The 26,703-nt window shown below is 37.3% G+C and overlaps 1 protein-coding gene across 3 annotated transcripts in view; it reads right to left on the reverse strand.

The window, feature by feature from the left end:
• Positions 1–26,703, reverse strand: part of SESN1 (sestrin 1) — a 78,719-nt gene that overhangs the window by 26,688 nt on the left and 25,328 nt on the right. The window contains exon 1 of one of the 3 annotated variants that reach the window (XM_068184217.1): positions 25,123–25,146. The exons of the other annotated variants lie outside the window; for them this stretch is intronic. The gene's annotated coding sequence lies outside the window, so the exon portion shown is untranslated. Of the gene's footprint in view, positions 1–25,122; positions 25,147–26,703 lie in introns of those variants that run through there. 3 annotated transcript variants of the gene reach the window in all.

Here is a 26,703-nt window from a genome sequence, read left to right on the forward strand (position 1 = left end):
CTAGAGGCAAGCTGGGAAGCTGGTTTGCAGGGGAAAACTCCATAGAAGAAATGACAGGATGGGGTTAGAATGTTTCTGCATGGCAACGTGGGCACAGCCCAGGTGGGCAGCATAGATGATGTTAAATCAACACATTTTGAAAAAACATGAAATGTAACTGCAGTGCATTCAGAACCATTTTAGTTCACTGGGTACTGCCAGTGACCTCCCAAGTATAATTTGTGTAACAGTTCTGAACCTGCTCCAAAAATATCAGACACCTGTGTGTATGCATGCAGCCATCACTTTACAGAGTGTAACCAGCTACCAGAAGCCCCAAATTACCAAATTCCTTTTTTTTCTCCTTGTCTATGCCATCTTCCAGGAGGGGAGGGGATGGCAGGGGTGGAAAGGACAGGAATGTGTGTGGGTAATGGCAGCCCTATTTATGAAGTCCTAAAAACAGACTAGCTCTCTGCATGGGTACTCACTGATGAAGAAAACCAACCCACAACTGCCTGCTTTGCCTCATAACAAGACAGACGTTCACATAAAACAAAACACACATTTAGATTTTTGGCTCAGTATTCTTGTCTCTGAATTGTTGCACTGCATATCAACAAATGATCCTTTGTTTTGAAAAAGCCTTACCAGCCATAAGTTTCCCAAGAGAGGGACATCCTCAGGCACTGTCAGGCCTGCCTGCTAATAAGCAACCAGCATGTATGGGATAGACGGCACAAATCCAGGTCTGAGTATAGAGGAATCACAAGAATACTGGCCAAGAGAGAGTTTAAGTTAAGAAGGTATCTGGATACAAGAGTGACAGAAAAGTACTGGACACAGTTATCCTACAACCCTGCTATGCTGCCTTGCATGCCAGCTTGTTGACATTTATGTGGCTATTAAAAAACAAGAGAACAACCACAAACAAGTCACTATGCAAAACTTCTTTTATAAAAGTACAATGTTAAGGAACATTGGAAACAGTGGTATCCAAGCCACTTAAAGCAATCGGCCTCACATTGAGAGTTACTGACTAACAATTCTCAGTCAACAGTAGCTAAAAACATTCAATCCCAAGCACCTAGAGCATGGGAAAGACTGCAGTCTATTTAAAAGCCAGGAATATCAAAAAGCTGCAGTAGAAACAGAAGTCTGGACTTGGCAAGTAAATGCCTTTTCCACTCCTTTTTAGACAAACTTCCTTGATGGAAGTTGTCCATTTTAAAATAATTGAATTTTGCATGAGTATACTATTAAATTCTTAACTAAGTATGGTTACAACTTTTTCATAAAATACAAGACTATAGTAACTGTTTTTTTTCCAGGAAGTTTGTTGACAGACTAGAGCAACAGCACTTACATTAGTTTTCAAACAGTAAATAAAGCCTTTAAAAGCAAATTTATTTCATGTTTTCTCTGTTAACTAGCAGAGTATCAACTAAATGTTATTGGCATTTATCCTGCTGTTTTGGTCACTATCAGATTTGAAGGAATACAGCTGCACCCATTTTCCCCATATATTTTATACCAGTGTTTCCCTAAATGTTTTCTTCCTCTCACCATATAAAACTTCCATCAACTGTTGGAGAAGCTCCCCAGCTGCGTTGGACTTAATATGAACTTCCTCATCAGACTGTCTACAACCTTTAGCCCATGTTCCCAGTAGTCTCAGGGGGCAAAGGGAGTGGGCTGTTGCTCAGAAAGCTTGTAACTAGCCGAACATTGTGAAAGGAACATGAAGGCAACTAGAGTCAACAAATTAGATTTGAAGATTTTAAGCAAAGTGCCTGAAGAGACAGCACATATTTTTAGTTTGGTAACAACCTCAACCATTACATAAATGTATTTGTACATCACCCTGGAAAGCCATTGGTTCCTGTGGTAGAAGGGTGCTTGATCTCCATGGTTTGCTGCTTAAAAACAACAGTTTATATCAAGCAAAGTGTCTCATCTTAGATGCCCTTGAACCAATTTGAAAACTTATTAAAGCAACATTGCAATTATGTGAAAAGTAGGTGGAGAAAGACCCAGAAAAAAAAAGCTTCAAAGGTTTTCAATTAACTTCCAAGTGGCATTTCCAAGAATCGGCACGTCTGTTCTATACTGTGAAATAGTTTTCCAACTGTTTCCTTTGCCCAGTATTTTTCCAAGCTGACTAGTACAGCCAAGCACAGCTAGGCAACTCAGAAGAGTGCAGAGTGAAAGACATTTCAGAAGAACCCTGGGTTCATGACCTATTTTATGTAATGGAAATATGCTTAAATATGATTCTAATGTAGATATAAGAACTCTTCACATTGAGATCATATCAACCTATGTGTGGCTCTCTTATGTGCCAGTAAGGCTTGTACATCATGTTCCTCCCTGATAGGAGGCCCCCCTTCAATAAAATGAGGCTCAAAATTTAGAACACAAAAGCCAGTTTTCTGCTGCTTTATTGTTTTCAGTCTCTCCTGACCCTACTGTTCCCAAACCAGCTCAGCTTTTCAATGACATGAGAACTAGAAGGAGCTAGAGCAGTGTACCAAGGCTTCAGGACAATGCCCTAAAACCAAAGCCCCGCAGTTCTCCTCTAAACTTCCACCTGCAAAGCCTTTCTTTCACATTATGGAATAGTCTCATCTCTGCTCTGCTATAGGTTGCTGCTATAAAAAAAAAAATATATAGCTCATTATTACTTTGCTAATGTCTCTTTATCAAAGCCACTTGAAGATTGAAAATATCTGGTCTGCCCCAGGAAAAACAAAGTCCAGGAGAATTTTTCTAAATTTGAGCTTGTTATGAAGCTGAAACTTGCACAAGTTCAATAAATACAGGCTCTGTCTCAGCTATCTGTGGTTGTATTACACCACAACTTACTTCTGCCTTGGAAGAACTAGGAAGGTAGAGGTTGAAAACTCTCCATGTACACATGTAAAAGTAGAAGAAAACTGGCTGCGCTCCTCCCCAGTGCCTGACAGCTGGATCCACTGATGACTAAGGACAGGGGAGAGAGCAAAGCCAGAAAAAGCAGTCTGTGGAAGGATGGCAAACCAGAGGCTTAGGCAGGGAGAGCAAGAATGAGCATCCAGAACCCAAGACTCCTGGGAAAAGGCATCCCTGTACTTCTTGGGCTTAGAGTAGCCTCCCACGCCCCCCCAGTATGGGGACTCACCCAGGACAGCAGCCTTGTAAATTGCTGTGTAGTCTATCAGGAACAAATGGAAACCATCTCTCTCAGACTAAAAGCAGCTTTTAGGGGGTGAAATTTGGTGTGATTCAACTTCATTGAAGTTTCAAATAGTGGAAGTTTAAGATAGGGCAGGGACTTCATGGAAAACATGGGTTTACCTGAGTCTGTGACCAAAATGCAACTAAATCCTTCCCAATGGCCTGAGAGCTTTGCTGTATAATCTGTTCAGATTGATTCAATTTGTAGAATTGAACTTCCAAGATTTATTAGTAAGCACAGCTGCTGGCAAACAGAAACACACAAATCTGATGTGAAAATAAATTGGTAGCCTATCTATTCCTTCCACTGTGGCTACTGTATTTGTTTTCTCTCTTTGGACAAACACTCACCCAAACTTGGGACAATTCCAGCTGGTTACATCAGCAGTTTATACAGCAGTAGTTACAGACAAAAACTAGCCTTCATATTACTCTCTGGACTTTATTAACATTTCCTTCTAAAATCTGCAGCATTAGCCACAACTTTGTATGTTATTAAATCTATAGCATCTGAAAAAGAAAATTGAGATGCTTTTATTTTTCATCTTCAGAACAAATAAATCAGAGTTCCACAGAGCATCTAATTATCACAGAGATTTTCAGAGACATCAAATTATCATCAACTTTGCAATTAACACTACAGGCCAGTGACAAATGATGCAGGAGTACCTCTTAACACAATTTAACAAAACCAGTCAAGTCCCAAAGCAAAGAGGGAATCAAAACCTTTCAGATGGCAGGAAACAGTGGCCAGCTGGCAAAAGATTTAATGAATACAACAGCATTCACCAGCAACTTGAAAACTGTCTGCTCTGGTATGGCAGAGTTATTAAAGAAATCTCCATTTATAAACAGCATTGATGGGATTTAAACAGCCTATGTAAGAAGGATTAAAAGTCAATTGAAAAGTCTGTACAGATAAGAATGCAAAAAGAAACTGTGTCCTTGAATTCTGTACATAGTGATTAACCTTATCTCTCTCTCCTGGCACTAAGCAGGGGTAAAACAGGCTGCCTTATGCTGGTGAGGTGGGCTTTGCATTAGGGTTATTTAATGCTTGTACAGTGCTTTGAGCTCTACTGTCCCTTCACTCTCCCCCTCTCCATTTTTCCAAACTGTGTACTAAAAATCATTTTTTGCCATCCCACCAGTTACATTTAGCAGATACCAAAGAGACACATAAATTGCAAGAGTCTTTCCAGGCATGCTATAATGATTAGGTTTTTCCTTCCTTTATGTAATTGATGAACTTGCTATTCTCTGTTAGACTTTTATAACTGTACACTTTCAATATAAACCAGTGTAAATATTGACACTGGAGATTGGCAAGTGGGGATTTCTGGGAGAAGGAGGAGGGAGATGAGAACTTGTTTTTAAGGTTTCTTTTTTTCCTCTTGCCTCCAGAACGTCCTGTAATATTCTGCTTTACCCATGACTTACTATGGCTCTTAATTTATGTATCACTTCTTCGAATAAGACAACAGAAAGGAACACAAAACTAGCTCTTCTCAGTCCTTAATCCCTCCCCTATCCTTCCTCATCTTCTCATCCTGCCCAAAATCCAGCCTATTTAGGTAACATAAGTTGCCTATTTCTGACGTGCCTTTTGTAAAATGGCCAAAGCCAAAGAGCATTTTAGGTGAAAATGTACAATGCCATGTCTTGTCTTGGTTTCCCTTGCCTGTAACATAGCCTAACATTTGATTTGCTTCCTTTGGTCTTGTCCAGGATACAATAAGAGCTTTATGAAAAAGCTCTGTAAGAATCTGGGCCATTGATTTGAACAAGGACTATTTAGCCATGACCAGCACCAGAGAGAGCTGCTCCACATGCCAGCTCTGGAAGCAGCATTGCCCTTTCAGCACAGGGCTCTTAACAGGAGTGCAGTGCTCGGCAGCAAAGCTGGGCAGCCTGTGGGACCCAGGTTATCTCCTGGCACAGTCCTTCACCTCATTGTACCAGCCTGCCAGAGCTAGTTCAGGTGTGTCCAACGCTGCACCACAAAACATGATGTAAACATATTCCAATTACCTATCTGTGACATTTATCAGCCAGGTTTTTTCCAAGGCATTGCAGAAACCATTTCATAAACATAACTAGAATATTACTTGCAGAAGGGGAAAGCTATTCCACTGGGAAGCAATATTTAAGAAACAAACAAATAAGCCACAGATGCTTATGAGTATATTGCCTCCATGCAAATCTGGTGTGGAAATGAAGAACATCAATATACAATTGCCCTAGGAAGATTCAATGAACTTTTATTCAATCAGCTGTGTTTGTATAAACCTGTATAAAAATCCTGTAGGAAATACACTTTTTCATTTAATAAGTATCGTTTTATATCCTTCAGAGTAAGAAGTATATTGTCACTCAAAACACATTTGTGACTATTCATTTTGCAGCAATGTTTTCATGATCCAGTCCTTACTCTGGATGACATACCCAGGGGGTCCTCACTGAGGATATAGAAATAAACTTAGCAAAACCAATCCCTCCTAAAAGCTCATCACCCTTTTATGTAGTTCCTACCAAAAATATGAGGGTTTCTTGGTACTTTCTTCTGTTTGGGCTGCAAAGTCAGCATAGGTAAGACAGCCAGGTCTCCTTATTTGTTAGGGTTCCTACCATCTCAGTATGACACAAAAAAGGATTGGATTGCCTTTCTGTGAGAGCTCTTAAAGATGAGGTGAACCTTAAAAACTGAAAAACCACCTTGCATCTGAATGTAGTCAGGCAGCTGCCTCATTGAAACATCAAGAATATCAGTCCCAGTTCCCCTGCCTCCATGCACGTACCTAAGAGGATTATGGTCTAAAAACGTGCAGTTTGGCTCCTTTGCTGTAACCTCATGATGTTTTTTTGGCATTTATGAATAGCCAGATCTCTGTGCAGATGAGCTGCTAATAACATGGCATATACCAATCACACTGCAAAGCAAGTGATCTCACCTAGGAAGTTTGTGTAAACACAGCTCAGCCACAGAAATATGACAAGCTTCTCAGCATGTTTAAAGTTATTCTATGAAGAGTATTTATTCTGTTGCCTGGAAACACATAAATAGGGCTTTTGGAGGTTCCCCTCCAATTTTTCATGAAGAAAATTTAGACCAAGAATTCCTTCAAAGAAGGGGGGTTTCCTATTGTGGTAATTTAGCATACTATATTCTGAAAATTAACTTTTCTAAACAGCATTTCCAAATCCAGCAGTCTTCCTCTCTGAACACCTATTTCCATTAGGAAGTAGTCTGCTATTATAGCCAAGTACTGATGGCACTTCCAGTGGCCTATTTGAACAAATGAACACTGCTGGAATTAAGACCACTTCTCCCCATTAATGCATTTTGGAAAAGTACTTTTTAAAGCTTCCTGGACATGACAGTGCAACTGAATTTAAATTCGGACAGACAAAAAAGTCCAAACCTGTTGAAAGAAGCTATAAATATCTGTTACCTTCTTCCTTAATCAATAGATATTTCTTACTTGTTGGCAAAATGGTAGGAAAATAAAGTCTTTGGTTATTCATGAGGTCTACCATTAAAAACCAAGAATTTGTAGATTCAACTGTCTCATGGTCTCATGGAGAAACAGCTAAACACCAGTTCTGTCCAGATTAGAAGAGGGTAAATCCTATTTACCACCATTTAATCTCCCTTATACTACATCTTTCATTATTAATACTTAAAAACAGAATTCTATTTCATATGGAGCAGTGTTAAAGAACAGGAATTCCATCAGAATAAATATGAAGGTTACTCTATATGAAATTTCTGGTTTGCAAAATATTTACCAAAGAATTCTGTAAGAAAATAAAGTTTATTTTAATATAATGTATTTCCTTATTTCAACTAAAGCAGTTGGAAAACTACAGGGGGCAAGCTCTACTTCAGATCAGGCTTAGAAGCTTATCTACTTTTATCAATTGTATGAGCTCATCTATGAAAAGCAAGCACCTCTCCCCACAAGTCTGATTTCCTGTTATAACACCTACAACACTATTTTTATTCAAAAAGAAAGAACAAGTTTAGAGTGTTTGCTAAATGTTTTTAGTTGTTTTTTTTTTCCTCCCCATCAAAACAGCAAATAATTCTTTCCTTAAAAGCTCCACTGCTACAAATACCAGAGCAGGAGAAGAAATAGGGGTCAGACAATTTATTTTAGATATATACTCTGCATTAAGTAGGATTTCAAAGAAAAATGGTATGATAAGGAGGTTTAGCCAACAGCTTTGGCTAAACAGACAAAGTTTTTTTGATGCAACTTTGTAAAATGAGCAGCTATTTATTTTCAATATACAGTTATTGAACTCTGCTGGGCTTACATGATGGGTGCAAAAAATTGATGTACAAATGACAGAAAATTATTACATATTCTTCAGTATTTTAATCTTCATAACCACGAAGAAAAATACACCTTGAATTTTGAAAATTTGTACAGCACACCATGCAGAATATTTCAGAAACAGTCAAAAGGAAAAATGTCCCAGCTGTAGGAAAAGGACAGATGGGACCCCTGAAAGCCTAATAGAGACCAACCTCCTGTTTCAGTAGAATCAACTGCAGCTTTGTCATCCTGACAGATGTTTGCCTAACCTGACAGAAGTGACATGAGTTCTTAAGTAAAGGAGTGCTTAAGTAACCTTATTATTAAGAATTATATTTTACCTGGTACCATTATCTGAATCAATCTGTGAACAAAGAATGACTCTTCAGTGTTATAAAAATTTATCATCTATTACTGCTGAATAATTTAAAACACCACCAGTTCTCAAAGAACATATTGCTAAGAAAGACTTTTATTATGTTCCTGCAGTGTGACTCAGCTGTTCAATTGTCTTTTCATCCAGATATAAAGCAAAACAAACTCAAATCTAGAAGTAAAGAGCATCAAATATAATGCATGACAGAATGGAAGTGAAAACAGGTATTTCAACTTAAGTGTGGCTCAAAGCATTACTGTTTGTTGTTCTCAGTTCTTTTATGGCTTCAGTGGATTTGTGACTGAGAAACAGAGGGACAGGGATAAAGAATAGGGTGATTAAAAATTTCTAAGGAACAACTGTTTTGTGATCAACTTTCCAGAGTAGGGGAATGAAGCTCCTAGGAATAGCAGCTGTACACAATCTCACTGCACCTTAGAACAATGCTTTGCAGAGGATGGGGGACTAAAAGAGGTCTATTCATACTCAATCATAAAACTGGTTGCAGTACGCCATTAGCAAAGGGTAGTTCAAAAGGCTTAGATACCATCTCTATTCAACCCTACTTCTGTGCCAGCTCTTGCCGATTTTTGAGACTTTCTTGTCCTTCTCCAGCAGTCCCACTATTAGTTACTCTGTCAGGGAGAGATTACTTCTTCAGAGACAGGTAAGTAATGACCTTTGGACAGCAAGTTTGTTACTTCATCTTTGCCTCAGAAGATGGGAACAAAATGTTCTACTTTTTTTCTGTGCAACCCTTCTTACTGAAGAAAACAAGCAGTGGCTGATGTACTGCTGTCTCCTCCAGACTGAACAAGCCAAGTGATCTCAGCTCCTCATAAGGCTTCCCCTCCAGACCCTTCGCCATCCTCATGGCCCTCCTCTGGATGCTAATACCTTCATATCCTTCTTGCATTGTGGTGCCCAAACCTGCACACAGGACTCGACGTGAGGCCGCAGCAGCAGAGACTAAAGCGGGACAATCCCCTCCCTTGCCTGGTTGGCCCAGGGAGAGGTTCCTCTCTGTGCTTCCTCAGCAGTGGCTTAAGTTCAGATGGAACTTTCCACCTGCACTCTCCTCTATTGTTTCAGTAGTAATTTACTACAATTATATCCCCATTCCCTGCTCACACGAACTCTGCCAACAGAAAGCAATCCTTTCCTACATCCTGGAAGGCCCATATAGTTTTTTTTCTCACACAACAGATGTCATCACATCAAAGAACAGTGATGATTATCAGCAAGCCTCTCAAGGCACACACAAAGGCAAACAAAAACACACAGCTGTTTAAGAAGTCTTGTTGAGGACCCTCGGTATACTTACAAAAATTCACACAAAAGCAGGACCAATGAGTCTCCACACAAGACTTCTCCCAAATGCATGATGGTGAGATTTCAAAAAAACTAGTCACAGGTGATAAAAAGAAGGAAAGTGTGGAAACTCTTTTTCAAGTTTTCACAGGTAGAGGTGAAACAGAAGTATGGAAGTCCAAGACCCCAGCCAGTGTAAGATGTAGGTAATGGATGGTTAACAGTAGGTTTCTGCAGGAGTTTTACTTAGTCAATGTGAAAGGATATTTCTAATGCTATTACAAAGGAAATTCAGGGTAGAAGGGAAAAGGGCTCAAGGACATTTTAAATGTATGCTACTATAAAAATCAATCCTCCAGGAAAAAAAAGGAGGAAAAAATGCTGAGTGTAGCTCTGAAAGGCAGTGGTATGGCTGACAGGAGCACCCTTCCCTCCACTGGAGCCTTGGACTACCCTAATCTGTGAACATTTGCACATGTGTGTATACAATGGCACAGTAAAGACAGGGAAAGAAGATGGCTGGAAAACTTTAGGTCTCTTAACACTCAATGTCCCTTTTCTTTTATCCTACATTTAACCTAGGACTCCCTGTCTCCTTTCAAGAACTTCTTAAAGAAAAACATTTTGCCTGTAGTCATGCACACAAGCCCTATTTCCAGCTTTCTTTGTCAATCAGTTATAGGCTTTCTTCTCTGTTAAACTGGCTTCTTATTCACCATTATGGCTCAATTTGAGGCAATGATCAGGCACTTCAGTCTGTATGGAATAATTTCCTATGAAAAGTCTTAGACACTTTTTCCTACTTTAAAAAAACTTACAATCTCATTGGAGAGCAGCAAAAAGAAAATACCATGCTAGAGCAGTTACCACAGTAGAAACACAGTCAATTATTACGACATCTGGGAACTGCCATAACATAATAACAATAAATTAATACCTGGGGACAAAGAATAAACCCCATTGTTTACTGAATTATAATATGAATTATATAGCAATCCATAAAGGAAGAAGAGGCTACATATGTGATCAAATTCAATGTGAAATCCCTCTCTACAAATGTCTGATACTTATTATTTATTATTGTCATCTTTAAAGAATTGATCTTATTTACTCAAGCACTGTACTTATCTGAAAATGAAAGCTTACCTTACCATCAAAAGAGGCAATTTTTTTCCTACAGTTGCCATCTCAAAGAGTTGTCTTCTGCTTAAAACTGTAGTTGGGCTCCATCTGCATTTTTTGTTTGCCCTTACACTATATCTGAATGATTCCATAGGAAATATACTTAAGTCCACAAAGCTTTTTTTAAAACCAGTTTTCTACAGTTGTACAGCTGAGCTTGCAAATTCATCCAGGTCCAAAAGTCTAAAGTGCACCTCTACAGACCATCAGTGCAAGAAGGTGTCTGAACACAAGCCAGCTTCAGTGCAGAAAGCATATAACTGTGACAGTGCTTTCACCATTTCAGAGCTAATAAATTCTGTCTCTTAAAATGAGAAAGAGGTCTAATACTTCCTGGAAGACATTCAATCATAATGAAGGTCAAGTTATATCCCAGATGCATACCTGTAATTTCACTCTGTTCACGTCACTAACGACCATACAAAGCTAGAAATGGCATCAGATTTCAAGCAGCTAAAATGGCTTTGCTGATGCTGCTCAATCCTAGACAATTCATTCTTACTCTGCTGGGGAGTTCAATGACCTAACAGGATTCAAAAGCAGTGAGCATTCCTGCAGATATGCTCAGCAGATAGCTGTACTGTGAGAGGAGACAAGATCTGTTGAGAAGGCAAGGCTTTCCATGGCCTTAGCTATATGCAGTATTTGTAGGTAAACTGCTACTGATTATTTAAAATGGGTTTGGTTAAACTGCCACAAGCTATGCCCATATCTTTTTAAACACCATTTACAAATGGCTTAAACAAGAAAGAGATAAAACCAAATGAAAAAGAAGCTTTTATAACCCAGTGTACATTTCTTTACATCAAGATTCAAACCAGCTTAAACTTTAATGATGGTTAGGTATGGAATAGCATTTGCAAAACAGACTACTGACAAAACTATGCAAACACCGTTCTTGCAGTACTGTCAAGTCAGCTTGGGAACAGCTACTGCTGTGGTTTCCTTGCGAAAGTGTAAGCACCTTAGGATCTGATAAGAGATACTGTAGGAGTGTATTATAATAAAGACAGAATTTCAGTTCCAATTCTTCATCCTCATAAATTCACTAGGGTAACAAAAGCCTGTATGTCAAATATGACATAGGTGCAAGTAATTCTGAGCTTTAAACATGAAAACTACAGGTATGAAGCTAAAGTAGTTGCACTTGATACTGTCTATCAATACTAGCTGAGCCAACCAAGACTTCAAACTCTGTCACTTTTCAGATTCAGAAAAGAAATTTATGAAAAGCTTAGCTTCCAAAATAGAAAATTTAAATATGCATAATCTAAATATATGCATGTTCTTTACTTGTAATTCAAAATTAGCATACAGTTCTGTGTAACTGGACTCCAAAGATTCTGCTGGATTACTGATGTCAATTTATTGTTGAAATGCTAATTTCAAACAAGGAGTATAAATGAGTTTCTTTTCTGTCCTGTCCCAAGAATCACTCATTCAGCCATTACCTGGAAATCCAAAAAGTCTATATATTGAAGAAACAGTATCCTTTATTTCTCAAATATAATAGTACACCTTCTAAACCAGAGTTCTTACCTGAACTGTAATAATATGGTTTCAGAGAGATGTGTAATCAAAGCATGAAGGGGAAATGGCACTCTCTGCTCCAGGTATCTTCAGGTACAAAGAGGAAGTTATAGAACTGACAAAGTGTAAACCTCAAAAACAAAGAAACCTGCTTGTTGTATAGTCTGTGTGATAAGAGCTTAAACCAGTAAATTTTGGTATACTCTGCAATTAATCTTTGGACATACCTCCTATGATTAATTCTTATCTAATAAGAATATTTTAATGCATATACTTTTTCAAAACATCACTTGGAGACAATCAATTCAAAACAACCAATGAAGACATTGGTTATGTTATTGCAAAAATATATGCTTCATTGCTCAATGAGTCTAGCACAAAAGTTTAAATAGATCTGCAATGATCTTTAAAGGAGCCAAGAAAGCCTGTGTGATGTGCTGCTCTTCCCGCTTCAAAAAAATGAGAGAGGTAAAGGAAGTTTTATTTAACAAGCTTAGAAATTTAGGTTTGTTTACCTGAGACTCTAGAGAACTAGCACAGCTACACGGCAATTTTCAGCAAGTTCAGCTCTGGCCATAAATTACAGTGAATACAGCCCAGCAGGCATGACTCACTCCTTTTGCAACTGTGCTTTAAAATCTAAAAGGCCCTGCTCATCAGCCTGTTTCCAGGAAAATCATATTTTTTCCACATCTGCCTAATGATGACAAGTAGAATTCCAGCCTTTTGTTTCTGCTCAGGTCTGACCTCCTAAGACCTGATGTGCCCAGCTGTGTCAAAGGCATGTGAGTACAAGTGTCCCCAGTTTACATGTCAGCCTTGTTGACAAACACTTTCCTTGAGACTCTTTGGTCCTCTGGTCCAGTGTTAGGCCACAGGACTTCACTACTAGACAGTAACAGTCATCTGGGCAAGCAAAAGGAGAAAATTACAATAAAGACTGGCTATAAAAGGATTTAATTCTGGATGAGAAGGGGATTTACAGAAAATGAGTGAGGAAGGAACCACTGGTAGGCTTCACTCATGTTTCATTAAAAAAAGATACGTTCTTTTTTACTTAATAAACAGAAATTAATTGCAAAGATTTGAGGCAAAATGCGGAGTGATATCTCAAAAACTTAAATATATTTACAGTTTTGCTGATAGTCTAAATTAATATGATGCAATCATTCCCTTATAATGGAACTTTTATACTCACTTTGAACATTCCTCTTTTCATTTTCAACTTAATCAGACAAAAATTGTCAAAATCTATTACCAAGAAAAGCTGATTTTAAAGACCTGAAATTTAAAGATTCACCTTCTTAAATGCGCCTGCATAAACAAAAAATCTAAATCATTAATTATCTTGAAAGATTTCTGTAATTCATCTGATTGTAAAATTGCTTTAGTAAACAATTCAAAGCTGTTTGATAAATATAGGGACTACTACATATTTAAATGCTAGTCATAAATTGACAAGACTTTCTTCCATAAAAGTGTCTAAATGGCTGTATTTCAGAAATCTGGTTTTTAAGTTTTTGTGTGAGCATGTGTGAACACAACATGTACTTTTTAAATAAAAGGATTTTCCTGACAAGCTACAAAAGCCATGGCTGACTTCCTGCTCTTTCATTGGACCTACATAATATTTCAAGGCAAATAAAAAAAAGGGTGGACATTTCTGCTTCTCCAGGAAAACATTACTACAACCCATCTAAAATCCATTTAAAGAGTTAAACTATGAAGGTAAAGGTAATCTGATAATATCTTAGAAATCCTTGTCTGGATCTTCTGTCCATATTCCACTTAGAAAAAAATATTATCCTTACTTGCTTATTGTATTTTGTCTATACTGTTAATGGTCAAAAATAACTTGAATTATTTGGTACAGCTTCTATTCCCACTAGCATATGTAATTAAGACCTAATAGGGTGTTGTAACACAGGCAAACAAGGTCATATGGCTATATCATGGAACACAGACTTTCATGAAAGAAAAAAAATTGTCAAAACCTCAGAATTTCAGCATCTATTAAAACCAAACAATTTGAAATTCTGGGATGAGATAATAAGTGAATGGAAAATAACAAAAAGGCTACATAACAAAACCATCTGAGTTTCCTTTTTTAACCCTCAAAGTTCAATGTCAGCACAGAAGACAGAAAGTCAGTCTAGACAGAAGTAAAGAAGCTTAGCCAACTAAAAAAAATTACCTATATTTCACCTTAAATATATAGAGAATTGACTGAAATGGCTAGTGCTGTTTTCAAGATTTTATGGAGGATGGCAGAGTACCAAAAACTGAGAAACAAGAAACAATGCTTTCATTTAAAGAAGGAAACAAAAAAGGAACCAGTTCAGCCAGCTGAATCTCAATTCCTACAAAAAAAAAAAAAAAAAAAAAAAAAAAAAAAAAAGAGAAAAAATTGGCAAAGCAGTTTCTAAGTGCCTAGACAATAATATGTGATGGGGGAAAAGTCAAAATGGCAAAATTCAGTTTGACACACATGTTGAGGAGTTGAGGACAGATTCTGAATCCTTTCTAGCTTGCCTTCCCCAACAGATAATAGGTTCAAACAAGGGAAAGCACATGCTGCTGGTAGCCTTTGAAACAGTCAGATAAACTTCTCATACACAGCTTATATATGGTAATTGTTTCTTCCCTGGGGCACCTCAACACACCTAACAGCTCTCTTCAGCACCTTTCCTACCTTCCCTGTTCTGTGGTTCTGTGAAAATGCATTTTAATTTAGCTATCCCGCACATAAGGACAAAGAAATTAATCAGCATGCACACTTGGGAAAGTAATTTGGAAAGTACTGTCTCCAGAAGGAACATTGGGAACTGCAGCTTGGGCTCCACTGTGTATTTGTTACTGTGGTTCAGCTGCCTAGAAGGCTAATTTGAGCTAAAATATATAAAAGTAGAAATATCAGGCAAAACAAACAACTCCCTTTCCTGCAAACACTATGGCAATCTGATTGTTTATGATGATTTTCCCGGTGTCAGAATTTACTTGAAAATACAGGAAGGATTTTTAAGGCTCTTGTCCATTTGGTAAAGAAAGGGGAGCCTCTCAGTACACACCTTAAAAACCCCACTGTATGCAACTTAACAGAGGCTGAGAGATAACTTGATATTTTTACATATACACATATATATTTTTATGTATACACACATCTTTAAGACTCATTAAGATGTCTAAGAATGAAAAAAAGATTGGGGGAAAAAAGATTTTTTTTTTTTCAGATTCACAAATTAACTCACAGAAAACCACAATAGAAATTGACATTACACAAATGTATCTTACAGTGGTACCACTTTCAGGCAGCAAGAAAATGACTCTGAAAGCTCTTAGTACAGAAAATGGACATCATTGCTTCAATTCTTAAGTAAATTTAGATACCTTTCAGAAACTTAACTTATATTCAGCTTCTGGGAGAGAAACAAAACTCTCTGACCTACACACACAAGAATGAATCTGATTATCACAATTCTCTAACCTGGCCTAGAAGTCTGAACACTTCTTTCTCTCAGCTTCTGTGAGATGCTTCCTAGTCTGTGCATTTTGCAGCAGAAGGGACTCAAGACAAAAGTAACCTGATGCAAAGACAGAGAGAAAGAATACTGAGGTATGTGAAAAAAGGTACCTCAAAGGCAACGGTCATATAAAAATAACTCCTTAGGTTCCACAAAGTAAGAAAGGAGCTTTAACACTTGGCAAGTGGAAAACTCAAAGAATCCTATGGAAAGGAAAGATGCAAGGAGAACGATCAACATATCAGAAGGAAGATGACTGCTATCCATCAGGGAAGAAATGGTGAGCTGCCTCTTGAAAGGCTCTGGGCTTGAAATATGTGTGAGAGAAATAAAACTCATCTGCTCTCCTAGCCTGGGCTGCCTGACATGTTTCAAGTTAATAGTACCTCAGGCTTTCTGCTGTCCCTCCACAGGCTCAGACTTGCCTGACAAAGCAGTTCCAAAGTCAGGGACATTACAAAAAGCAAGCATTTTATTATTATTGCTGTACTGATTAATCCACGTCTAAACCTACCCTGTACATTACATACAGTCTTTGTTTACATTTTATTACTGTACAAGTTGTTCCAAAGGAATCTTTCCCTTCCCTACAGTAACAACCAGGGAAAAAAAAATTTCCAGTAATACATTATATTTTCAAGTGTGGTAATTGTCATAACAATTTAACCTCCAGTCCATCCTAACAACCATTGCTAGAACAAATTCTCCCTTTGGCCAGTAATGCATCAAATCGCACTCCAAAATACTGTCAAGGCTGCTACTGGAGGCTCAGCAGAAGACTTCAGCAATGTAACTAATTCATGCTACCTGTCTGCTAAAGAAAATTTAATACTGCCAGTTCAGGCAGGATCTTTTCTGTGACAGCAAAATAGCATATTTGACATGTTTATAATTTTCAACACCTGGGCCTAAAGTCTCAATATTTCCATCACAGTGTTGTCCCAAATAAATAGTAATAATGAAATTTTGTATGTCAGAGTAAATTATAAAGTGGCTGGAAAACAGAACCTAAGTTAAATATAATTAGGTTTCTTTTAAAAATGTCTTTAAGACATTAATGTAGAAAGGATTCTTAAAAATTTAATGAGAAAGATTTATTATGTACCAACACATATAGGATTCCAGAGGAGCCAAAACTATAGATATTTACTCAGAACAGGAGACCCTTAAGACATTTTTGCTGTTTTGGAAGACATGACAGAATATGTTAAGTTAAAATAAACACAGAATACACTCATACTCTGTATCTTCAGATCAGTATATTAGATAAATAAGTACGTTAAACATTTCCTAGGACTTTCAGATCATTATGAATCAATGAATGATTGACTGAACACTGCATCCAGGCGCCCATGGAAGAGAAGGTGATATGGAAAGGTGCCCTTTAAAAAACAGTCCTAGAGCAGCTCAGTCCTGGAGTCCAATTTCTGCCTGAATGAAATATTGAGTTCCTGGGACAGAAAGATAAAACCTTGTTCTACATGATCTGGAAACAACAGAGCATGTTAGAATTGAGATATAGGAAGAAATATACATGTATCAGGGATATGTAGGGAAGAAGCAATTACAATATAGCACTCATTACAGACTTAAAAAATGAAGAGCAGGAAAACATAATCAGCAAAGCATATAAGAAAAGGGCAGGCTGACTATGTTAAAGCTCTTCTGGAGCTGAGCCATCTAACAAACACGGGAAACATTCTGAGAGATAAAATGCTCCACAAAATGTACTGAGACAAAGTGTTTGTTTGGGAGATGGGGGATTTTTTTTTCAGCATTATAAGGTAGGTTTGGCTCCTCTTTGCAATGTTAGGTACTTTATAGCTGCTTAAACATCTGGCCAATTAATATCATGATCTTCTAAAACTTCTAAGATTATCAAAACATCTAAAAATATGATTTTAAATGTTCATAACAGTGGAATTAAACTTCATATAAACATATCAACTTCATATAAACAGTACTTCCTATACAGAAGAACAATACAGTATCACTTAAGCAAAAGCCTAAATGACAGTACAGCCCATTACATAAAAACAGAAGCATTCTCTATTCTGGAGAACTGCATTTAATGTAGATATTTAATATTAGCTTATATTTATTAAACTCCAATTAAATGTTGTAAACATTTTTGTTCATTTTTGAGCCAGAAATGAAACCTGAAATTCTTATTTATTACCCAAGGGACACATGAGCAGCAGTACCTCCTTACTGAGCTAGGCTGTAAAAGTATTAAAGGAAAGCATCTGTCAGCTGAACAAGCAAACCAGGAGTTGTCTGTTTTGGTCAATATTTCATTTCCACATGAAAGCTAAGAACATGTGCACCCACCTAGGAAAAACAACTCTAAACTTGGCAAAACACACAGGGTATAGGTTTATTTTTTACCAATACCAACAGTGTATAAATGTTTCTTAGTCAAACTACCTTAACCAGCCAGTAGAAAAACTCCTGGGAGATTAAATACTCAGTCTTCCAGAATCAGGTTTGAATTTTCTACTTAACATCAAATTTGTGTTGTGATGGTGTTATTCTGGGAAGCAAACTAACATTTATTATCTTTTTTTCCATGCCCTGAATCCATGGGCAAAGAAACAGTACTAATAGGGTTGTATTTTAATTGCTGGTACAAAACTATTCGAGTCAACCATTTATTGATTCATAAGGCTCTGAAAGTCCTAGGAAATGTTTAACATCTTTATTTTTATGATTTCCATATGTAAATCAGGTATTAGAATAGGTGTTAATTACAAATTAAATTTCCCCTCCACCACCCATGATGAAGAGATACAGTACAGAGCTTTCACTGTATGATAAAGTTGATGAAAATGATTAAAATAGAACTTACTGTACAGTTGTTCAGAACCACACTGTTGCTTTCTGCAGTTTCAGCATTTCCAGAATGTGGAGGAAAGCATAAATAGATTACAACAATGAAACAGAGCTCCACCAGAGATCTGAGACAATGTGTGCAAACACAGGAACTTCCCTTTTTCAACTCTTGGTAGTCCTTGATTCACAGAATATCCTGTACCAAAAAGTTTAGATGATATAAAGTTGGACACGGGAAACTGGTAAATTTGTCTTTGACTGAAATTTGAGTTTATATTCTCAGACTTTAACTAGACTGTGGTGAGGATTGTATTTTCTATTCAATTGAAAAGAATGTCAATACTCAGGGGAAGAATTCAGGTTGCACGAATGATTTTGAACACAGCACCTGCATAAACTCCCACTAAGCTCCAAGCCTGCAAACTTTGGCACTGTGGCATAATGCTGCTACTGCTGGGGTACAAGGATCTTTACACATAAGCAGAAGTTTCTTTACACTTAGCAGACTGTTAGAGTTCAGAAATCCCAGTAAACAGCAACAGTTATATCCATGGTCCAACTCTAATATTTGCCCCCCCGCCCCGCAACTGCAAGGAAGGGGAAAATCTACCATGTCTTCACGACGAGACTGCAGATTTGAAGACAGAGCCCAGTTTTACCCTTACACCTCCACTCTCACTACTGATCTGACAGCTTCCTACAACTTCTAAGCAATGCTGGCAACTACTGCAAAGTTTTTAGAGGCTCTTAACTGCACAAAGGCAAATCCTTCTTTTTAACACTTGTAGGCTTGACAAATACGAGTAGTAGCCATGGGGAAAAAGAAAATTCCTCTTGTGTAGTTCAAGTGTTCCTGTCTGCTTAAAAAAAAAAAAAAAAGATAGACTCTCTCAAAGAAAAGGTCCAAAGAAAAGAACTCTTTCCAAGGAAATGTCAGGGCATATCTATGTAGGTTTTGCACAAGGTAATGTCTCAGTAATGCAAATCAACACTAGTTTAGAAAGATATATGGGTAGGGCATAGCTATAAAACTCTCAAATTAAGTCATAGTAATGACAAGACAAAAGCACTTCTAGTGCTACAGTTTAAAGCTGCGGATAAAATGGGGAACAGTTTGTAGTGCAGAAATTTTAGACTAACAGAAATATTTCTGAGTAGTAGCATTATGAAACAGAAAAAAAGAAATACTGAAAACTCTGCAAATAAGCAAAAATACTGAAACTCATCTTGATATAGGGTGATTTCCATAATCTATTTGATCTATAAACCAACAAACCAAAACTATTGATCCACGCACTTCTTCCTCCCAAATCAAACCATATTCAGTGTCTTATCCAGCTCTGATTTAGTACCTCAAACATTAGATCAGTCACTCTTATGTACATTTATTTTGTGGCATTTCATTATTTTCCTTCAGTTGCTCAATACAGACAGGTTACATGCAGCTGTCTGCAGAAGTAAAGACAGAGAGGAGGGAGCTTAAGCTAAAATATCTGGAGCTTTTGCAATGATTGAAAAAACTGTTTATATATTTTTGCCTTAGTTTCCACTTGAAGCAGAATGGTATAACTGAGTCCAATCCCTCTGTGTGGAAGGCAATTATTTATCAGCTTCCTTTTGGCAAAGAATTCTTTCACTTCTTATTTTAAAGCACTGAGGGTACCAAGGTGTTTCCTGCTCAGCCATTTATCACAGCAGGCTTATAATTTATTTTAACAAGAAAAATAAGACAAAAAGGGTATCACAGAAGTGCAATGTCCCACAGTAAAGGGAATGCAATTCTAATAGCCACCAAGACAGGTTTCTAATGCTGAAGATTCTCCTGCCAAAGCAAGCCCTGTTAATCCTTGTTGAGTCAGAGCATTGCACAGACTGCTGATATATTCAGGAATTACTGCCCCCTGCTCACTGCCCCCAGTTAGTGTCCACACTATTATGAACAATTGACATGTAACACCAGAGATTACCACCAGCTGTATATGCACACAAACCCATTCCTATGCACACATGTACAAACACTCTGCACCATGCTACTAAAACACCACATTTCTTCTGTCAGGTCTCACCTTCTCAGAGGTGCGCACACGCTGTTCCAAAAACTAGTCTGAACAAATGAACACGTTTACCTTCATTTCTACATTAACATTCTTCATTGTGAGGAACAATTAGCACCAGCTGATGGAGCTATTACTTTGGTTGAGTTTTGAAATTGGTACAAAGTTCACAGTAAGTTTGAAGTCACTACAGACTTGATTTTTTTTTTTTTTTTTGCCAACACAAGAGGGATGTACCTACTTCCTCCAGGAAACATACAAGTAAATTACAGAATCCATTAGATGTCTGTGCTCTGCCTATTCCCTGAGCTGCATGATAAATCCTGGACAAGTGAGCATAATTGAAGTTAAACATTTCCAGCATTCAATAATAAAATTTTGACCTTTATCATCTGAAAGAAATAAGATTAAAAAAAAAAAACTTCACATTTCCCTTTAAGATTTAAAAGAAGAAACTTACACACAGGGGGATTTTGAAATTTTTCCTCTTAAATTTATCTTTATTATTTGTAAACTCCTGCATCCTCTCAGCACAAGGAATTAATCAGTTCTTCTCTGAGCTTTTCCATTTTTGAAGCCAAACATCTGCACTTGCCTTCCCCCATCTGCTGTTCTTGTTGTTGACTTAGTTTACCACCTCAATCGCAGCAACTTCCTTTTCAGTTTCAATAGACAATAGATTGGTGCTCTCCTGAATGAAGTTGCCTTCTGTCCTTTCTATCATTCCATCTTTCCCCTTCACTAACCTGAGGTGATAAGAAGAAACATCACTAGCAAAAGCTTGTCTCCTTTGCTTTAAAAGAGAAATTTATTTCGTTTTATTCTCAGTAACTCTCCATCCTAGTTTTTCCAAAATTAAAACATGCAAAAATACTAAGATAAATGCAAAGACAAGCCAAGAGCAAGGCCTCGTATATATATATATATATATACACACACACACACACACACACATATATATATATATATATATAAAATATGTATGTATGTATACATATAAACACTTGTTTTAAAGCAGACTAGGAAGAAGGCCATTTAAAAGCAACACAAACACATTCCTACAAACCACTGTAACTGCTGTTAAACATTTACTTGGTTTTGCCTGTGTGCAGTGTTACCCAACAGGCCATTTCCATTGTATTTAATAAAGTAAGTGTAATGAGATGCTACAATAGCCAAAATTGTCAATTCATGACACATTCTAGTCATTTTTGTGTTGTCCAGATTATACAACCCTCTATATGCAAGAATCTTAAATGAAATATAAAACAAATCTGTAGTATGCAAATTCTACAGGCTGAAGAGCTTGAGTGCAGTAAACAAAACCTACAGCCTATTTCTGTAAGTCTCACTGTTTTGGGAGTTGCTAGGAGCCAGAAATGGATCAGCAGATCAGACTGAGGAACAGAACTTTCCCAACTGCAGACTCAGCAGCTTCAAAACCAAACCACCCCACCATTTTATCATATTGATCTACATTAAAATAAAAGACCTAAAAGAATTTTCTTAAACTACAGTAAAAAAAATTAATAATTCCTGATATCCTGGCAATTTACATACATGATCAAATTCCAAAGTATATTTCTTGGGAATTTTTTGTTATTACTGGAATGGTGTGTGAGCAACTGGAACTGTAAATCTCATGCCAATAGTTAATTCCATATTGACTTGACTCACACAATGATGTTAAACCATTTCTACACAGACTTTCAGTTATGCCTTCTGTAGGACCCTCCTTTGCCATTACCAGCACATCGGTGCCTTACAGCAGTATTGAAAGCATCATGAAATTTATTTAATAGGAATCCATATTCCTCTCTAACCTTTTTTTCCAGGAAGAGGAATACTATGTGTAATATTTTCTTCTAATTTTTGATTTATTTTTTAAATTAGAAGCAGCAAGGTCAATATGTTCTTTTTACACTTACAGGGGAAATGTTAAGCCTTGTGCTTCTTTTAAGTATTGAAAACAACTGGTGATCTGAGAAAATCCAGGACTACTCCACAAATTGAAAAGAAAGAAATTACGAAGTTTAGTTGTTAAAACCAGAGATGTGACACAGTTTAGGTCACAGTGAGATGACAGCCTCTCTGAATAAACAATAAACACACCAACATGTTTCCTAAACACACCAAACTCTTTCCTATCAGTATCACGAGACATCTATCACCCATTGTTTCTAAATTGTTAAAGGTAACTTCTTACTTTACTGATTTGTCCAAGAACTGTAAAATGTTATTTGAATAACACATTCACCTCTGCAGATAAATACTAGTTCAGACAGTTTGAGAGGGGAACAGAAGGCAAATCTCCTATTTTAAATTCCTTAAAATATAATTTTGACTTTTTTTACTTCACTCTTCCTCTTTTTATTTATAATCCTTGGCACATGAGGAGGACTCAAAACACTGGGGGAAACAGTTATCCTGAACGGCCACAGCTATCCCAGCCACTCCAGGATTTGCTTCTTGTTGCCCACCTCTCATTTCATGTATGTTGAACAGAGGACTAAGAAAATGCATGCAGCCACTAACAACCCTCCTTGGGACACCTTCAGCAAGGGGCAGCCTGTGAAACAGGTGCTTCACTGTCTCCTCATTTACATATTTGACACTTGGCCTTCCTCTTTCTACTTGCAAGTGCAATCCTCTCCCAACAGCATGGCTCATTGCGTTTTTGAGGGAGGGATACTCTTATTCTTGGGACAAAGGCACAGTCATCCCCTTGGTCAGTGCTAACAACAGCAGCAACCAGTACCAGAGGCCCAGAAAACAGGGAAAGGTAAAGGTCTCACAGCCCACTTGCCCTGTTAAGGCACTCCCTGCCTGCCTCCAGCGACCTGCCACTCAGAGAGAGCCACAGTTGGGCAGCACATTTTCACACCCTTCCAAAAACCTCTCCTAGTTTCTGTGCAGTTGTCTGAACAAGCTTAAGTTACTAGGAAACATACTAGCCTACAGAAACAAAGTTTCAAAGGTTAGCTGTGCCTTATTTAAGAAAAATATTTTAAAAAGAAGTAATCTCATTTTGCTTGTGAACTACCACCTAACAAGGATATTGAAAACCTTTTATTCTTTCATAAAAGGTGGAAACAGCAAAATACTGTTCTCATTCTCTAATAGGATTTAGAATTTTCTAATATGAATAGACAGCTCTATTGTAATTTCACTGTTTTCTGAATAGCAAACACAGAACACAGCCTGTAAAATGAGAATTTGCTTCCCCTTACATGCATATCTTGCAGTTGTCAGCCTGAAATGTCATCTGCTATCCAATCACACTTTTTGAAGCTCTCTGCTACCAGCTTCCCATTTTACTAACCAACTTAGTATCAGCAAATATTTTAAGGAGGTTAAGAGACTGTCAATTAAGATAACAAAACAAGAACTCTAAAAACTGCCTCACTAGCTCTTTCATGCCTATGGAGAAAAGGAAGAGATGTATCTTTCTTTCCACAAAAAGTGACTAAACAGCAGCAACATTTATGTAAAGGGGAGAACACAGTTTAACATTTTCATATGCAATATAGAAGATTATAATAATACAATAATGAAACTCCCTTTCAAATTCAGATCTGAAAGCACAGGTTCATCCTTCAGTCTCACTAAGTATCAGGATATGCAAACATAATGCTGGCAAGCCAAAGAAACCCTAAATTGTTGTATCAGCACTAAGTCACAGATATAAAAGGCTATTTTATCCTACAGCTTACCAAAGGGAAGCAGCCAGAGAAGCCCTTTCTTAAAGCAAGTCTTCAGAAATCTCTGCAGCACTGAACAAGATTCCCTCCTTCACACAGTTCCCTTAATTACCCTAATTTGAAGATATTCCAACTAATAGCTAGAAAGTGAGCATAAAAGGAACGAGGCTGCTAGCTCTTTCATTCCTATCCAATAGGATGAAAGTTTTCTTTAAAGAAAAAGTTACTTTTTCTTGTTATCTAGCTGATAACCAACAAAAAAAACTAGAAATCAACAATACCATTACCATATCACTCCTCTATTTGCAGCTGTGGAATTCCATCATTTTTTTTAAGCTTCTGAGGAAGGCTTTTCTCAGTCACTTTTCTGGGTTTAGATTTTAAACAAACAATTAAAAAGACTTAGGGAATTTAAAGTATCTTTTGCTAGTAATTCCTCCATAACTGCAAATGTTATTTCCTCCTCATTTTGCTCCAAAGAGCAAGGAATTTTAATAGGATAATGTGAAAGCTTATAAAACCATCACTGAGGGTGCAAAAATTTAAGAAGGGAATGTTTAATATTAATTCAGCAACACCAATAAGGTATCACAGCTGGTCTTTTAAAAATCTCAACAGTTAATTCTGTATAGATCAGGAAAATAAATGCATTTTCAAAAGCTGATTGGCAATGTAAATATTACTAACTACTGCCTTTATCCATATTTAAATATAACAGAAGCAAATCCAATTATTCAAGGAGGAGGGTAAAAACTGAACTTGGGTTTCAAGAGCTTTCTGGTAGTTAGCCTCTCTTGCCTATAATCTTCCCTGTCATCTATTTCCATTCTCATTCTCCTCTATATCTTTGCCTCTTCTTCTGAAAGGCAGTAACTCCTACCTGTTTGGTGCTTGTCCAAATCTTTGTTATTTGATAACAACCACAAGTTCCTGCTTCACAAACTAGCCTTTCACAGCCTTCTGCTTCTGTATGCATCCCATGTGAACCACAACAAAAGTCATATGTGTTTTCCATATAATTTTCTACCTTTTTTTTTTTGAGAGAGAGAGGAAGTAGGTTAATGAGTTCTGATGTATTCAGTTATGCCAGATACTTACTCAGCTGGAACATTCACTGCAGATGATCAAATCACTCATTCAGTTGTGGTCTGGAGTTATTTTACATAGGGCATCAAAATAGTTTAAGTCCTTAACTTAAAAAAAAATTCCAAGAAAATTCCAGATCTATTTAAATTGATTAACATAATAAAAAATAGAAACTCACTAAAACATGATCAGAAATAGCAACTTGATATTTACAAAAATAATGAAACAATACTGCAAGTGTAAACATTTTACTGAGCAGACAAAAACAGCTTCAAAAGAATAACTGCCTTTAGTATAAGCTGAGGTCAATACATTATAAAATGTGAAAACAACTTTCAGCTCTAGTTAAGATGCAAGAAAGTTCCCAAATATGACATATAGTCACACAGAAAAATGCAAACAGATCTAGACAACTCGCACAGGCATAATTTTCTCAGGAGAAAATGAGGAAAAAACAAAAAGACACCACCAAATAAAACCCCAAAAACTTGAATTCATTCCACTCATCTAAAGTACTACATCTGTTCCAAAGAGGTTAACTTGTTTGTTCTGGTTTATTTGGATATTAAATGCAAGACAAAACATCTCTAGGCGAAATGTAAAAGATTGTATCTTATTTTTGGGAAACAAACAGATTCCAGAGGTGTGTTCCCGCCCAGCCAATCCCGAGGCTGTCGTGCAGCTCTGCCACCTCTCTGAGCCCAATCACAGCCATGAAGGGAAACTCGTTTTGCAGTTAGTCTCGGCGGTGCTGATGATGAATGGCTGCTTCAGGGGAAGAGATCAAGCTGAGTGGTAAATCTTCCTATTTGTTCCATCTGCTTTTCTATTTTAAACAGCTGCAGTGATCACCCTGGCACCTTACATTAAGTAAATGTAAGGCAATGTGAATTTCGTAAGAGAAAACATTTCTATAAGTGAAAACATGACCTAGGGAGGACAAACCTTTCTCAAACTGAACACTGCAATGTCTGCAAACAGCTGCAGAAATTTACTATTATTTTGTATCTGCCTTCCAGAAAAGATATGGCATAATCATAGCTCAATTTTACAGCTTTTACAGGGTTTATTTTGCAGCTATAGCTGGTTTCAAGATGATGGTGTTCTCCACCTTCCGTTCTCCTGCCAAGCTCCGCTTTGCAATACAACTTCTAAGATGGCAGAAGTAATATGCAAACAGAGTATGTTTATTAAAATATGCAACTCAAGTATACAAAAGCCTAACCTGTAAGCCTTACTTATCTCATAACTGTGCTGAGGTTGTACTAATATAAGGTATGCCAATCCAGCCTGGCTCCAAAGGTCACCATTTTAAATGAATGCTTTCAATAAAGCCCATTACGGATTTTAAGCTAAAAAGACTGGTGAACATACTGAGATAAGCCATGGGTTTGGGTGTTTTTTTCCTTTGGTTACAAACACCATTCTTGACTGGTCAGATTCCAGTGTAGCCAAATCCTGCTTTCACTTATACTTTCACTGTGTTGTTCTTTGTCTCCTGACATACTGTGCAGCACTGCTGTGTTCTGCTGAACAGCTTCCTCACTTCTCAAAGCCATCTTCACTTCAAATACCAGCAAAATAAAGTATACT

The sequence above is a fragment of the Anomalospiza imberbis genome, chromosome 3 (genome assembly GCF_031753505.1).
Source record: "Anomalospiza imberbis isolate Cuckoo-Finch-1a 21T00152 chromosome 3, ASM3175350v1, whole genome shotgun sequence".
In the NCBI taxonomy this organism is placed as follows: domain Eukaryota; kingdom Metazoa; phylum Chordata; class Aves; order Passeriformes; family Viduidae; genus Anomalospiza; species Anomalospiza imberbis.